Source organism: Rhinolophus sinicus, linkage group LG06 (assembly GCF_036562045.2).
Source record: "Rhinolophus sinicus isolate RSC01 linkage group LG06, ASM3656204v1, whole genome shotgun sequence".
Taxonomy (NCBI): domain Eukaryota; kingdom Metazoa; phylum Chordata; class Mammalia; order Chiroptera; family Rhinolophidae; genus Rhinolophus; species Rhinolophus sinicus.
Window position 1 is genome coordinate 106,571,185 of NC_133756.1, and position 13,525 is coordinate 106,584,709.

Sequence of the window (13,525 nt, forward strand, 5' to 3'; positions counted from 1 at the left end):
ACCTCTTGTAATATGTTCAATGAAGAGCTGAACTCTGAAAAAAAAACCTTTTTTGTAACTTTAACATTGATCCCTCTAACATTTCATAACGTGAATTATGGTGATATACGTAAAAATAATGTTTTCTACAAGGTTAAGTGAAAATCATTATTCATTACCCATTTCTTGGAATATGTGTTGTAGCTATTCCCTTACTTTTGAAATACCAGGTGAAAGACTACATGGATGTATACAAATATAACAGCCTTTAGTATGTTCCAATTTTATATAACTGGTGGTGGTTTTCAATATGGCTCTATAACTATGGAAATATTTTGTTCTTCAGAGATGTAAAAGAACAACAGCCCTTTCTGTTGTAAATGCAAAAGAAATGTAAAAGAAATTTTACATTTCTTCATTTATAATGAACATAAATATTTGTCCTTGTATAAAAACATTGAGTAAACAGTAATACTCTAAAAGCTCTCAATTGTCTGTCACTGGTGGTGTCTAATTCATTTTTTGGTCAACTGTTTATACCAAAGTAATAATCTATGGCATTTTCAGTCTTAATAGATTTCAAAAAAAAGTAATTTTACTGTGCAAATCAGTACCCGTGCTGAACAGTATCATTTTTTAACTGAAAGTGGATGTTTATACTATCTATAAACATCAGACTTAACTGTCAAAGCTCTCCCTAGTCACAGGCAGCTTTTCACTCGCTGAGCCTCTTTCGGTGACCTGGTCAACTTCTGGCTAGGACAATGGAACCTTAGCTACCAGTCAGCAGCAGATGACAATGCTGAGGAGATGGGGCCACAAACAGGTTGATTCCCGCTGAATTTGCTGTGGTTCCTTTGCAGGCAGGAGCCAGAGCGCCAACCAACCCACCCTTAGACAGAAGTCGGAGGTGTCCAGTTATTTGCTCCTGGCTCCTCCCTTCTGCAGCACCCAGCAAAGGAACCTGGACTTCAGTCTACAGTAGAGCTGCTGTGCGTAGGGGGTAGGGTTATACCGAGAACAATCTGGTTGATATCACCACCCAGTTGATGATCTCACCCCGCCACCCAGAGCCCTCTACCACCCCATCCGCCCTCCACCTTACCCCAACCACCACCACCAACGGCATTGGTCTTTTTTTATTTTTATTTTATTATTATTTTTTTAAGGACGGTGCAACTCACAGTGCCCATGCGTGGAATCAAACCAGCAATCTTGTTGTTATGAGGACCACTCTCTAACCACTGAGTTAACCGGCCACCCCCTTTTTAAACTTTTTTCATTACAGTTGACATGCAATATTATATTAGTTTCAGGCATACAACATAGTGATTAAACATTTATTAGACTTACAAAGTGATCACCTTGATAAATTTAGTACCCGTTTGACACCATACATAGTCATTACAATACCATTGACTATATTCCCTATGATGATTTTGTAACTACCAATTGTATTTCTTACTTGGCCCTTTTCCTAAACCCGCTGCCAGCATTTCCCATGCCACCCAGAGATCCATCCTCTACTATTGCTGGCTGTGGCTGCGTTGTCCTGCCTGCTGAACTTTCCTGGTCACTATAACAATAGCCTCCATAGTATGTATTTCGTAAGCACACTGTTTCCAAATTGAATTTGGAGCATAAACAAGGCAGATGCCTCACAGACGGTACTGCCCCAACTTCTGGTCTTGGGGAGCTACAGGAGCCCTCTGACCCCACCTCCTTCCCTGGGTCTGAGCAGCACCTACCCCAAAACACTTCTCATTCACTGGATGGTTTAGGAAACCTGCTCAGAGTTCCCTAGCCAGCCAGCCAGAGCAGGACCACCCCAATCTGTATCTGTATCAGGATAGTCCAGTGGTAACTTCAAAGTCTTAATATCCACAATTCCTTTAAGCAACATCAGGTCTAGCAATATTTCCAATAGAATTTCTCACAAACAAGGATATATACAAAAGGATGTATTTTGTAACATTTTAAGTAGCTAAATAAATAAATAAATAAATAAACAAATACATAAATAAATACATAAACAATAAATAACTTAAATGTTCTGAAATATGGTGTAACATTTAATAAAATATACTACATATTATTAACCTGATAATGTGACAATATTCTGTAATCACTAGTTTATTCCATATTTTGTATGTTTTTAACTAATGGATTTCATTAATATTCTTTTTTTTTTTTTTTTTAGTTTCAGGTGTACAAAACAATGTGTTAGACATTTATCATTTATATCCCTCACACAGTGATAACCTCCCTCCCCCCATCTCTAACCCTCTGACATCGCATACAGCCATTACATCTCCACTGTCTCTATTCCTAATGCTGTACTCCACTTCTTGTAACTATATATATATATATATATATATATATATATATATAGTTACAAGAAGTGGAGTATATGTATATGTATATGTATATATATGTGTGTGTGTGTATATATATATATATATATATATATATCAAATTATAGTTGACATTCATTATTATTCAGCTCCAGCTTCAGGTATACAGTGCAGTGATCAGGCATCTGCATCATCCCTGAGGTGGTCTCCCTAATGAGACAAGTGTCCATCGGATACCCTACAAAAACTTTACAACATTATTGATTACATTCTCCAAATGCACTTTCATATCCCCATGGCAATCTTGTAGTTACCGAGGATTTCATTAATATTCTAAAACAAAGACTTCTACATGATAAAAATTGCTGCAAGACAATTCACAGTACTGTCTGATATCAAATTAAAAATAAAATTTACTGATGTCAGTCAAGTACACAGTAAATGATCGTAGAGACTAAAATTTCAATTTATTGCCAGTACAATCAGAAATTTTTACTATCATAATCAATCCATTGGGTTAGAGAAGGTATATCCAGGGTATTCACTCTGTAGGTGGCCCTGCATGGTAAATCTGGAATGGAACAAGGAGACTTATTTTTGTATTTAAATATAATGGCATACAAAACCTTTACAACATTATTGATTATATTCTCCTAACAGACTTTCGTATCCCTGTGGCAATCTTCTGGTTACCAATTTGTGCTTTCTAATTCCCTCACTTTCTCCCTCACCTCACCAAACCTCCATCTAGCAACCCTTAGTATTTTCTCTATACCGTATCTCTGAGATTGTTTCTGATTAGTTTGCTCATTCATTCTTTTATTTAGAATCCATATATAAGTGAGATCATATGGTATTTGTCTTTTTCCATCGGACTTATTTCACTTAGCATAATGTTCTCTAGGTCCATCCATATCATTGCAAATGGTAAGATTTCATTCTTCTTTATGGCTGAGTAATATTCTATTGTATAAATGTACCACAGTTTCTTAATCCAGTCATCTACTGATGGGTTTTTCGGTTGTTTCCATGTCATGATACTTGTCTTATTAGGGAGACCACTTCATGGACAGTGTAGATGCCTGACCACTACAGTGTACACCTGAAGCTGAAGCTGAATAATAATGAATGTCAGCTATAATTTAACGTACATATGGTCACAGGATATGGAGTACAGCATAGGGAATAGAGTCAATGGAATTGTAACAGCTATATACGATGTCAGAGGGGTATTAGAGTGGGGGAGGGAGGTTATTTGTGAGGGGTGTAAATGTCTAACTATTACATTGTTTTGCACACCTAAAACTAATAAAAAATTTCAATTTTAAAATAAATAAATAAATAAATAAAATAAAACAGCATAGAACCTCATAATGGTTTTTTGACTGACAATATGGCTAGGCAGAACTATCAGGGCTGAAATGAGGTAGCAGCCATTTTGTAGCATACACACACCTTCTCCCAGTTATTCTATATACTTTAAGTGCTACTAGGAAAGGATTTTGCAGATGTAAGTAAAGTCCCTTATCTTTATTTTAAACTACAGAGCTCAAAGTAGCTTATCTTCATAGCTGTTGCCTGAGGGCAGGATGCTAATTAAACAAACACATAAGGGGTTCCTCTGTAATCCTCTCTAGAGATTCCAGAGTGGGGAAGTGTTAGGCAATCTAAAGCTCCACTATGTCTCTGAGAAAAAATGTGCACATGTCCAGGGCCCCTTGACATCCACCATTTTGTAAACTATAGAGTATCAAAGTTATAAAATGAAATCACTTTAATATCATTACTCCTAGAAATGTTTTATGAATATTTGGGGGAAAAAACATATTATTGTATTAATTAACTTGTGTTTCCATACTTCACGGAGGAAAGGAGGATACTAGAAAAAATGGTTAAGAATTGGAAAATAAAGTTCTTACAGTACTTTTCACCATACACAGACCAAATGAGAGTGGTTGTGCTTTTGGAATTTAAGATCTTTTTAAAAAAGCATGATTGTAAACCCTTATAAGCATCATCCAGTTGAAATAGATATTCGGTGTGCTATATTTTGAAAGATTTAAAGGCCAGGTCATGATTCCCACTCTTTCCAAAGCCTCTGCATTCCCAAGCTGAGTGTTCGGTGGGAAAAGGAAAGGGAGGTGTCCAGATTTAATATCAAGTTGTGACAGAGTGGGGATATGAGTTACTCTTTAAAAAATGTTTTTTTGTTTTTTTTTAAATCTTTTATTGTTGTTTCTGCTTTGTTTCAATGCCAGTTATAAATTGACTTGGGTGAGCAGTGGTCTCTGAGCTAGGGCCATTCTCTACTGTCCCCCAGAGCTGGGTTCTGGAAGTCCAGGCAAAGAATCTCCTGTCCTGCTGTTGCTGGGAACCTTTGGGGGGCTTGATCTGGACTGTAAGGGGCAGAACGAATCTCTGTTCAAGAGTGGTGGCCAAGGTGTTTTTACATTAAAGTCTTACATTAAAATACAAAAATATACCAATAAATAAAATAAAGCACGTCCTACATGACAGAACATAATTAAACTAACTTCAGGTGAAATATTTCCATGTGTGGGGGCAGAGCCCCAGAAAGCAGTTTCCAGGCTCTCGGCCTCACATAGAAAGGTGCTGGCTCAGGTAGTAAATGGCCATCAACTGTGATTGGATGGCCATCAGCTGTGGCTAGTTGGCCGTCAACTGTAACCAGTGAGCCATTGGCCACTAATATAACTGCTGTGGCTACGCTAGCAGAAAGAGAAAAATGGGGGTTAGCAAGAAGATGGTGGCTGGGCTGGCAAGCGTGGATGGCGGGTTGCGGACAGTGTGGATCCAGCCTCCAGTGAGACTATAGTGCCGCCAGCAAGAATATAGTAGTATGACTCCCCTACCTATGGCTCCGTGGGTGTTCCTTTTTGGCCTCACCATATCCTGCGTTCTCTTGTGGGGAGCGGGAGCAGAGACCCCGCCTGGCACCCTGCACAACACCATGTGATCAGACATTTTCTAAAACTGTTAACTGGTGAAATAATCCTTTGTATCTTTCTGTAAATTAAAAATAAAAGTCCTTGATTTCGAGAAATTCAGATATAAAGAGGCATGTGAGTGTTCATCAGTTGTAAAATCACTACCCCTTGATTAGATTATGTCTGTAGAGGTTTGTTTAGGGTGATTAGCAAAGTTGTTACATTAACCCTTTCCCTTAGTTTGAAGAAACCCAATCATCCATTATTAAACCTATCTGAAGACTTCTGAAATGTAATCACTTGGAAGAAATGGGTGTGGTCTTTAGAGACTCCATATAAGGAGATTCAGGGAGCCAAACTCATTCTTCTCCAGAACAATGTTTGGAACTCACCTGGCTGGGGACACTTTTGAAAGCTACCTTTACCACACGTGGAAGGTTCAATCTCTGAGCTGACTTCTTTGTGTTATTGCTTCTACAGCAAGCCTTGGAGAGACCATGGATATGCTCCTTAGCTGAGTACACAGTTGAACATAGAGAAGTTCCCGCAACTTTTTTAACAGATAACAAAAACATTTCCTAATTTTAATTTATCCGCAAACTGTGGTTGTTTTGTGAAATTACATCATTTGCAACTTAGTGAAAATGATTCCATTCCTGTTTAGTTTTCACATCTGGTGTGTATGTGTATTGGAATTAATATGGCAATTCATTTTAGTTAATCAGTTGCCTGTATACACAAGAGAGAAGACATTTCTAACATATAACTAGATAAGCATTCAATGATTTGAAAAATTATTGTATGAAAATGAAGTAAATATTTCTTTTAAAAAACATGAGTTTTTTTTACTTAAATTTTAAAGAAGCTTTAAAATAATTGGACAGCTAGAAAAGTGACACTGGTGGCCGTATGATAAATTTGAGGGACATCTGTATTTAGCTTGTATAGATAAGAACGTTTTTTTGGTTTTTTTTCAACACAAATTTTGAAAACCATGCTGTTTTTTTGGAGCTCATTAGGTACATTATATCTTGTCAAAATGTGAAGGGGTTCTTGGTAATCATTTTAAAGAATTGGAAGATATAGCCACTTTCTTTAATTTTGGTTTCATTGATTAGAGTAGCATAGATAATAATGAGAGGAGGGCAAATTCAATACATTGATATAATCGTGTACAAAGATTCAGGTTAAAATTTGAACCAATTTGACAACATTTACTTTCTTTATTAACTCTTCATGTATTCATATAGTGTTTTGTAAAAAAATACGGTTTTGGGATGTAGATTCTGATTGAGGTTAAAAAGGACAACCACAAAAAAAAAAAATGCTCCACAACTACATGAAATAAGGAAAGTAGAAGCTTAGTCAAATATCCTATGCTACATCAATGATTGACATAGAGCATTATGATTAATTTTTAGAATTTTCAGGACCCACCACCTGGAGCTATAAGTTGGGTCAAACTCCTGAAACTCAATCTACTTGGAAAAATTAAGACCTCAAAAAAACAGGTTCTTATTTATGATGGAGAAAACAGGCCAGGAAGTGGATAGTGTTGGTTCAAAACCAAGAAAGTTCTCTACAGAGATTGAGAGCTCTCCTATGTCTTGGTTTTCCATTTATGTCATAGGCAATACCAAGGTTGTTCTGCTCCAGACACAACATTATTGAGCCACAATCTGAGTCAAATTTTGCTTAGACCTTTGTGTATTCAGGGCAGAGGAATAAATGCCTGATTTTCTTCCCTTAGAAAAATGAACTCAGACATCTTACAAGCCTTCCAGGAAGAACTCACCTGTCTCATCTGCGTGAATTACCTTATAGACCCAGTCACCATGGGATGTGGGCACAGCTTCTGTTTGCCATGTCTCTCTGTTTCCTGGGAGAAAGCTGAGAGCCCTGCTCATTGTCCTCTGTGCAGGAACCACCACAGCAAAGTTGAAGACCAATATTCTTCTGAAAACTCTGGTGTCCATTGCCAGAAAAGCCAGTCTCTGGCAATTCCTGAGCTCTGAGGAACATATGTGTGCTTTACACAAAGAGACAAAGCAGATTTTCTGTGAAGATGAGAGGAGCCTGCTCTGTTTGCTCTGCTCCAGCTCTCAGGAGCATGAGGCTCACAGACACTGCTCCAGTGAAGAGGCTGCTGAGGAATCCCGGGTAAGTGATACCTCTGAGAGCACTTAGAAAGCTGGGGGGGGGGGGGGGATGGTACAGCAAAGAGATGATAAGGATGTGAGGATCGTGATGATTAAATCCTCTTTACCCAATGCCAGTTACAATGATCAAGCTGTGAAGAAAATAAGGGTTTCTGCGATGTACATATTTACTAACACTGGGCAAAGAAGTAGGGTAGAGTAAATTGGAATTAGAATATACAAGCATCACTAGCTCCAAATTCTACGCAAGATGTCGCAGAATCTGAAAAGGAGCCATGCTAAATAAAATCACAATTTTACTGAGTGTCCCTTGACAAATGACTATATTTGTGGTTCTAAAGTCTTAATCATCTAAAATTGATCATTAGTGAGGGTGAATAGGTTAACGTGATGATCCTTCCAACTCTCCCTAAAGTACTTTTACCTAGCATCTATGATTTGGGGTCTGAAACATAAATCTATTTGCTTTTCTGATACTAAAATTTAGTTATTTTCCAGAACAAGCTGTCAAACCAAATGACATCATTATGGGAGAAGATCTAAGAAATCCAAAGAAATCTCAGTAAAGATGGTAGGTTATCTGACCATTGGATGGTAAGTATGAGACTGTATTTCCCTCTGAATCAGGTTGACACTGACATGCTAGAAACTTATCCATTAACAATTTGAGCTGAAAGCATCATGTGTCATAAAGTTTTGTGAGAAGGTTAAACAAGAAACTTCTGTTTTCAGCTTATGGTAGCAAGACTTTTAGGATTTTTAGACTAATGTTTCAGTCACTTTGAAAAAGAACCATCAGAGATATGTAACCTGTCTCAGAAGGAGGCACATAGTGTGATTTGGACAACTCAGTAATCATTATTCAGGGTCTCGGGCAAAATTTCTTAGGTGTAAAATCAATCCCAGTTCTGAAGGATAAGTTAGATGTTAAAAATTCCACGATATTTCAAGCTGACATTTCTGTATGTCATACATTCTATTAACAGAAACTAAAGAGCATATCACTGAGAACTGCAGGTATTTCAGTCTGACTAGGACAATGAGCCCAGGGGGATAAAAAGGAACTTTGACCAGCAATTTAAGATTTATTTCTGTGATGATTGGAACTAATACTGCAGGAAGAGAAAGTGAACAATATTGCTTCAAGTAGGAAAAAATGTAACATGTTAAAAATAATGACAAAATTGAACAAAGAAAAAGACTGGGTTTGGAGAGTAAGAGAGTGAATCTATAACTGTTGGGAGGAATATGCGATGGAATGAGGAGTAAAGTCCTTGTAAACAATACAGGAGCCAGTGGCCTTATGGAGAATGGAAGCACATTCCATACAGAAAGGAGGGCAGAAAAAGGGCTGGGAGGGTGGACATCAGTTTGAGGGCAGATGGTGAGAATTTCACGAAGATCATTTCTGATGGTTTGTAATCCTCAGAGTAAAATGCAACATTGCTGCTAAGAGGGAGAGGTCAAGCTTTGACACTAGAGAAGAATTCACAAACCTGAAGATCAGAATATTGTATATAATGTTTGCCTGTGGTCTTTTGGATTTGAGAGGATGAGTGTGAAGGAAATTATCAATGAGCAGCTTTTCTGCAGTTGTTTCAGAAACTCATGAAGCGGGTGGAAGTGGTTTGAGAGAAGAGTGGGATGGGTTGTTGGTATAGTTAAGAATGGAATATAAATAAAGGAAAGGAATGAGTTTGTGGTGTCTGACAAGTAGGAGGACATGAATTTAAAATATACGTAGCTTATTGGTAGACAACAAGAATCAGCAAACTAGATGCTGTTTAAGTGAAGGAGAATAGGTTGGCCTGAGCATGTGATCTAGGAAATCCATCTCCCTGCAGAGTTACGTGTATCGACATGAGCACTTCACAAGGTCTGCTTATCATGCACTGCGTGACGTTCTCCATCAGGAAGAAAAGCAACATGTAAAGAGCCTAGAAAAGGAAGGCTCAGAGATGTTTAAACAACTCAAGAAACGTCAAGCTGAAATGGTTGAGAAGAAGATAAGCCTAAGAGCAATGTATGAGGAGCTCGTGGACATGTGCCATAGACCAGATGCAGAGCTGCTCCAGGTAGGAACTGAGCACCTGTCTAGAAATATTTTATGTTATCAGAAGCCCACACCTTTGACTTCCATTATTTGGTAACAAAGATATATTTCTGTACCTCCTGCATCTATGGGGAGAAGGGGTCTATCCCAATGGGAAATTAGCGGCAACTCCTGACCTAACCATGAACAAGCAGGCTTTATAGAACTGCGATCATGGAGATTCCCCAGGGAATATTTCCCTGCTCAAAATCTCCTTTGGCAGCTTCCTTCACTGAACACTAGAAAGAAACAGTTTAATCATAGACGTTCAATGTTGGTCCATAATTGGGAAATGTGGAGACATGTGGTAAAAACTCTAGTATATTTCCTCATCCTGTTGGGATGACCTTGGTTTCATTTGCCATGAATTTGGGGCATGTTGCCCTTTGGGAAAAGCCTTAGGATGGACAAAGTCCACAGAGAGCTGAGGGTGGCAGCTATGCGCAGTCACACACTTGTCCTCTCTGCTCACCCTCAGGGTTCTAGTTCATCAAGAATTTAGATTCTAACAATATATTGTGCCAAGATTATCCTTATGGAGTAAAAGGAAAATGAATTTACAGGACAGCTTGGGTGGTGGTGATTAGTACTTTTCTGAAGTTCCCAAACCCTAAGACTGGTTGGCAGAATACACGATTTTTAAATGAATTCTAACCTTCTCTTTTCTTTCTTGACAGGAATTAGGAGATAAATTGACAAGGTAAGTTTCGTCTTCAGTGCTAACTGGGGCACATGAGGGCTGTGAGCGAGATCGAGCTACTTCTACCAAAGTGCAGACATCATTTCTTCGATTATGCCCAATTATTTTTGTATGCACATGTTGTGCATGTTTTACTGAATATGATTTCTTGTTCCCTTGATGAGAAGTTTGCCTTTTTCCTTTCTGTGGTAGAGGGAGCTACATATAGTTGGGCTCAATCAGCAGTTTCCAGAAGACCAGTCATTTATGATTTTAGATTTCAAAATCAGTAAGAATTAAAATGCAAAGATGAGGTTTTCCTAGACATCAGGTGACAAAGTCAATTACCTCTGAGAAATGGGGGTGGAAGCAGGCCAAGAAGAAAAGTGAGAGAGACTCCCTAAGAATGGTACAGTCCTATTCCACGATTGTGCAGAAAAAGATTTAAATGAAGAACGTTCAATTAAACGATGAGGACTTTTCTTGAACAATGTGTGGTTGAGAAGCCTTGGGCACCAGAAAGCATAATTGCACCTTCCTCCCTGTAGGAGTGAGCGGGTGCAGCTGCACGTGCTGCAGCCTCTGCAGCCACAACTGCCTGCGTGGCCCATCACTGGACTGGTGGACAGGCTCAACGGCTTCCGAGGTGAGTGTCGCACATTGGTGCGAACACCTGGCAGGGCCCTTCGAGAATGATTTGTATGGGTGATCTTTTCCTCTTTCTTACTCTTCATCATGTAGAGAAGAACAGCCTGCAAAGAGGCATTTGTGGTCCTACTTAGTCACATAGTCATTATACTAGGGAAAAAATAAAGTGAAAGCTGGTGTAACAGTACATGGGATCAGGATTATCAATTACTTATATATTTGATAGGTTACTTATAAAATGAAAATTAAGACACGCTTCAGAAAAGGTCTGTGGGAGTCCTAGAAGTATCATCACATGAAAGGTCAGTTGCTCGCTGAGCCATAGAAAACTGGATATTCAAAATATTCCAATTTCAACTAAGGGCAGTAAGTTAGATTTCTTTTTTTAAAGTTTTACTGTAAAGTTTCTGAGTCATAGAATGTGTAATGTGTTTTTCAAATTATATGATTAGGAAAAAGCAAATAAAAATTATTGTGGAAATCAAGAATTTATGAACAACAATGAAGTAAGTTGGTGATGAGGCCATATATCGAGCTCCATGGTAAACCTGAACCTGGAGGGTTAGTCTAGCAGAAAGCGGAAGTCTAGTCCTCATTTGGAACCAGCTTTCAAAGGCAGACAATGATTAGAAGGAAAGCACTTCTCAGATGGCGTGTTTAGGTTTTCATCTTCAGTGTTAATTTGTCGACTTAACTGGAATATTGTCATATCCTGGTAAATATAACCCCATTTATTTGTTCTAAGACGTAATATTTTTTCCCCTGAGAAGAGATCGTGGAGGTAAATTATATTGTTATGGATTTGGAGGCACAGGTGTCCAGCTTTTCAGGTGTCAAGAAAATAACCAGCTTCAAGTACACATGACTTCCCTCTCCTTTATGATCTCTGAATTTTTAGGAAGTTTTTCCCGTTGTAATTAGGTATGTGTTTCTTCAGGAAATATGCTGGCCCCATTTTAATCTAATATTTTCTAGTCAGACCTGCTCCTCTATTCTTGGATTTTTTTTTTTTTCTTCCTAGTGAGACACTAAGGAGACCCTTTCTCTCATAGATAATTTCATTTATAACATTAATTTTGACTAGAATATTCTCCTCTCTCCACAGTGGAAATCTCCTTCACCAATGAAATAACCAATCACAATATCAGGCTGCTTGATGACGTGAGAAGTCTGAGTTTTAGGGGTGACAGTCATTATGCATCTCAGGATCCTGGAACATGTAACTATTATGCTGCGTGGGGAGCCCAGGTCTTCACCTCTGCAAACACTATTGGGAGCTGCACGTGGAAGACTCTTGGGACTGGGCTGTAGGGGTCTGTAAGGAGTCCTGTGTAAGGAAGAATGGCACACTGATTGGGTCTCAGGACACATTTCTCCTTTTATGTGTGAAGGAGGATAATCGTTACACTCCCTGGACCACACCGCCCCAATGACTTGTCAGTTTGTAGAGAAACCTCTGGGAAGGGTTGGGGTGTGCCTTGATGCTGACAGCGGAAGTGGAAGTTTTGTGGGTGTTGCAAAGCATTCCCTCATTTCGGCATACCCCCATGGCATATTCAACTTCCCTGTCAGGCCTTTCATTTACACTGGCCACACATGAGCAGGGTTACATCAGGAAACTAATGGTTATCTGAGGGAGCACTTCTCGATTTGAAGCAAACCAGTGCTATTTTATTTCCTTTTAAGCTTGTTCTTGTAACCTCATTGTTATTAACTATAAAATTACTGTGAAATGAATAGTTTTGTTTGTTTTAGCGTCTTTACATTAAAATGATTTCTTTTTCCCATTATCCAGAATATATGGTGAGATTGCTCACCTCTCTACTGAGCTTGGAGTTATAAAAACATGAATGTGGGATTCTAAATTAAGAGATTGCACACTGGTACCTGGATGGACAAGATCACAGGAACCAAAGAGAAAGCCTAACTTAGACTCATGTGATGTATGGATACCTGCTTTTTGACTGAAAAGGCAGGCATGACTAATGGGTTTCAAAAGACAGACTTTCCAGTAAATATGCTGTGATATTTTCAGAAAACTTATTTTCAAGCACATTCAATATGAAAAATGAATTTATCATTTTAAAAGATGTGAATATAGGAGAGTATCTTTTTTGACTCTGCCAGAAGGGATTTCTTAGAGAAGAAACAAAAATGACAGTTAAAAAAGACAACCATCAATTAATTTAACTGCAACACATTTAAGGTTTCTGTTCTCAAAAGACACCAGAATGGAAGTAAAATTCTGAGAGAAAACTGTAACCCAAAACTAGTAAAGGATAAATGTACAAATCATCTCAACAACTCTTTGTATCTAAGAATAATACATACCACCCTTTTTCCTAAGGAAACAGTCTGAAACAATTACTTTAAGGCAGAGAAAAGAGAAATACATGTGAAATAATCTCAACTTCATTTGTAATTAGAGAAATAAAATTAAAATCACAATCACTACCATAAGAATTTTAAATATTAATATATGAAGTTTTGGTAATGACATGAAGCAACCCAAGATATTATTCCAAACTATGGAAGTGTGCGTTGGTACAACTCTGTTGAAAACCAACCTCTAGTAAAACTGAAGTTGTGCACAACACACTCCTGCATGAATAGTCTAGACTAGGGCAAGTTTTGTGCACATTGGGTGCAAAAGCGGTCACACTGTT

General features: G+C 38.2%; 1 pseudogene; it reads left to right on the forward strand.

The window, feature by feature from the left end:
• The first annotated feature begins 7,035 nt into the window (after positions 1–7,035).
• LOC109451369 (tripartite motif-containing protein 43) lies at positions 7,036–12,459 on the forward strand (annotated as a pseudogene).
• The last annotated feature ends 1,066 nt before the right edge of the window (positions 12,460–13,525 follow it).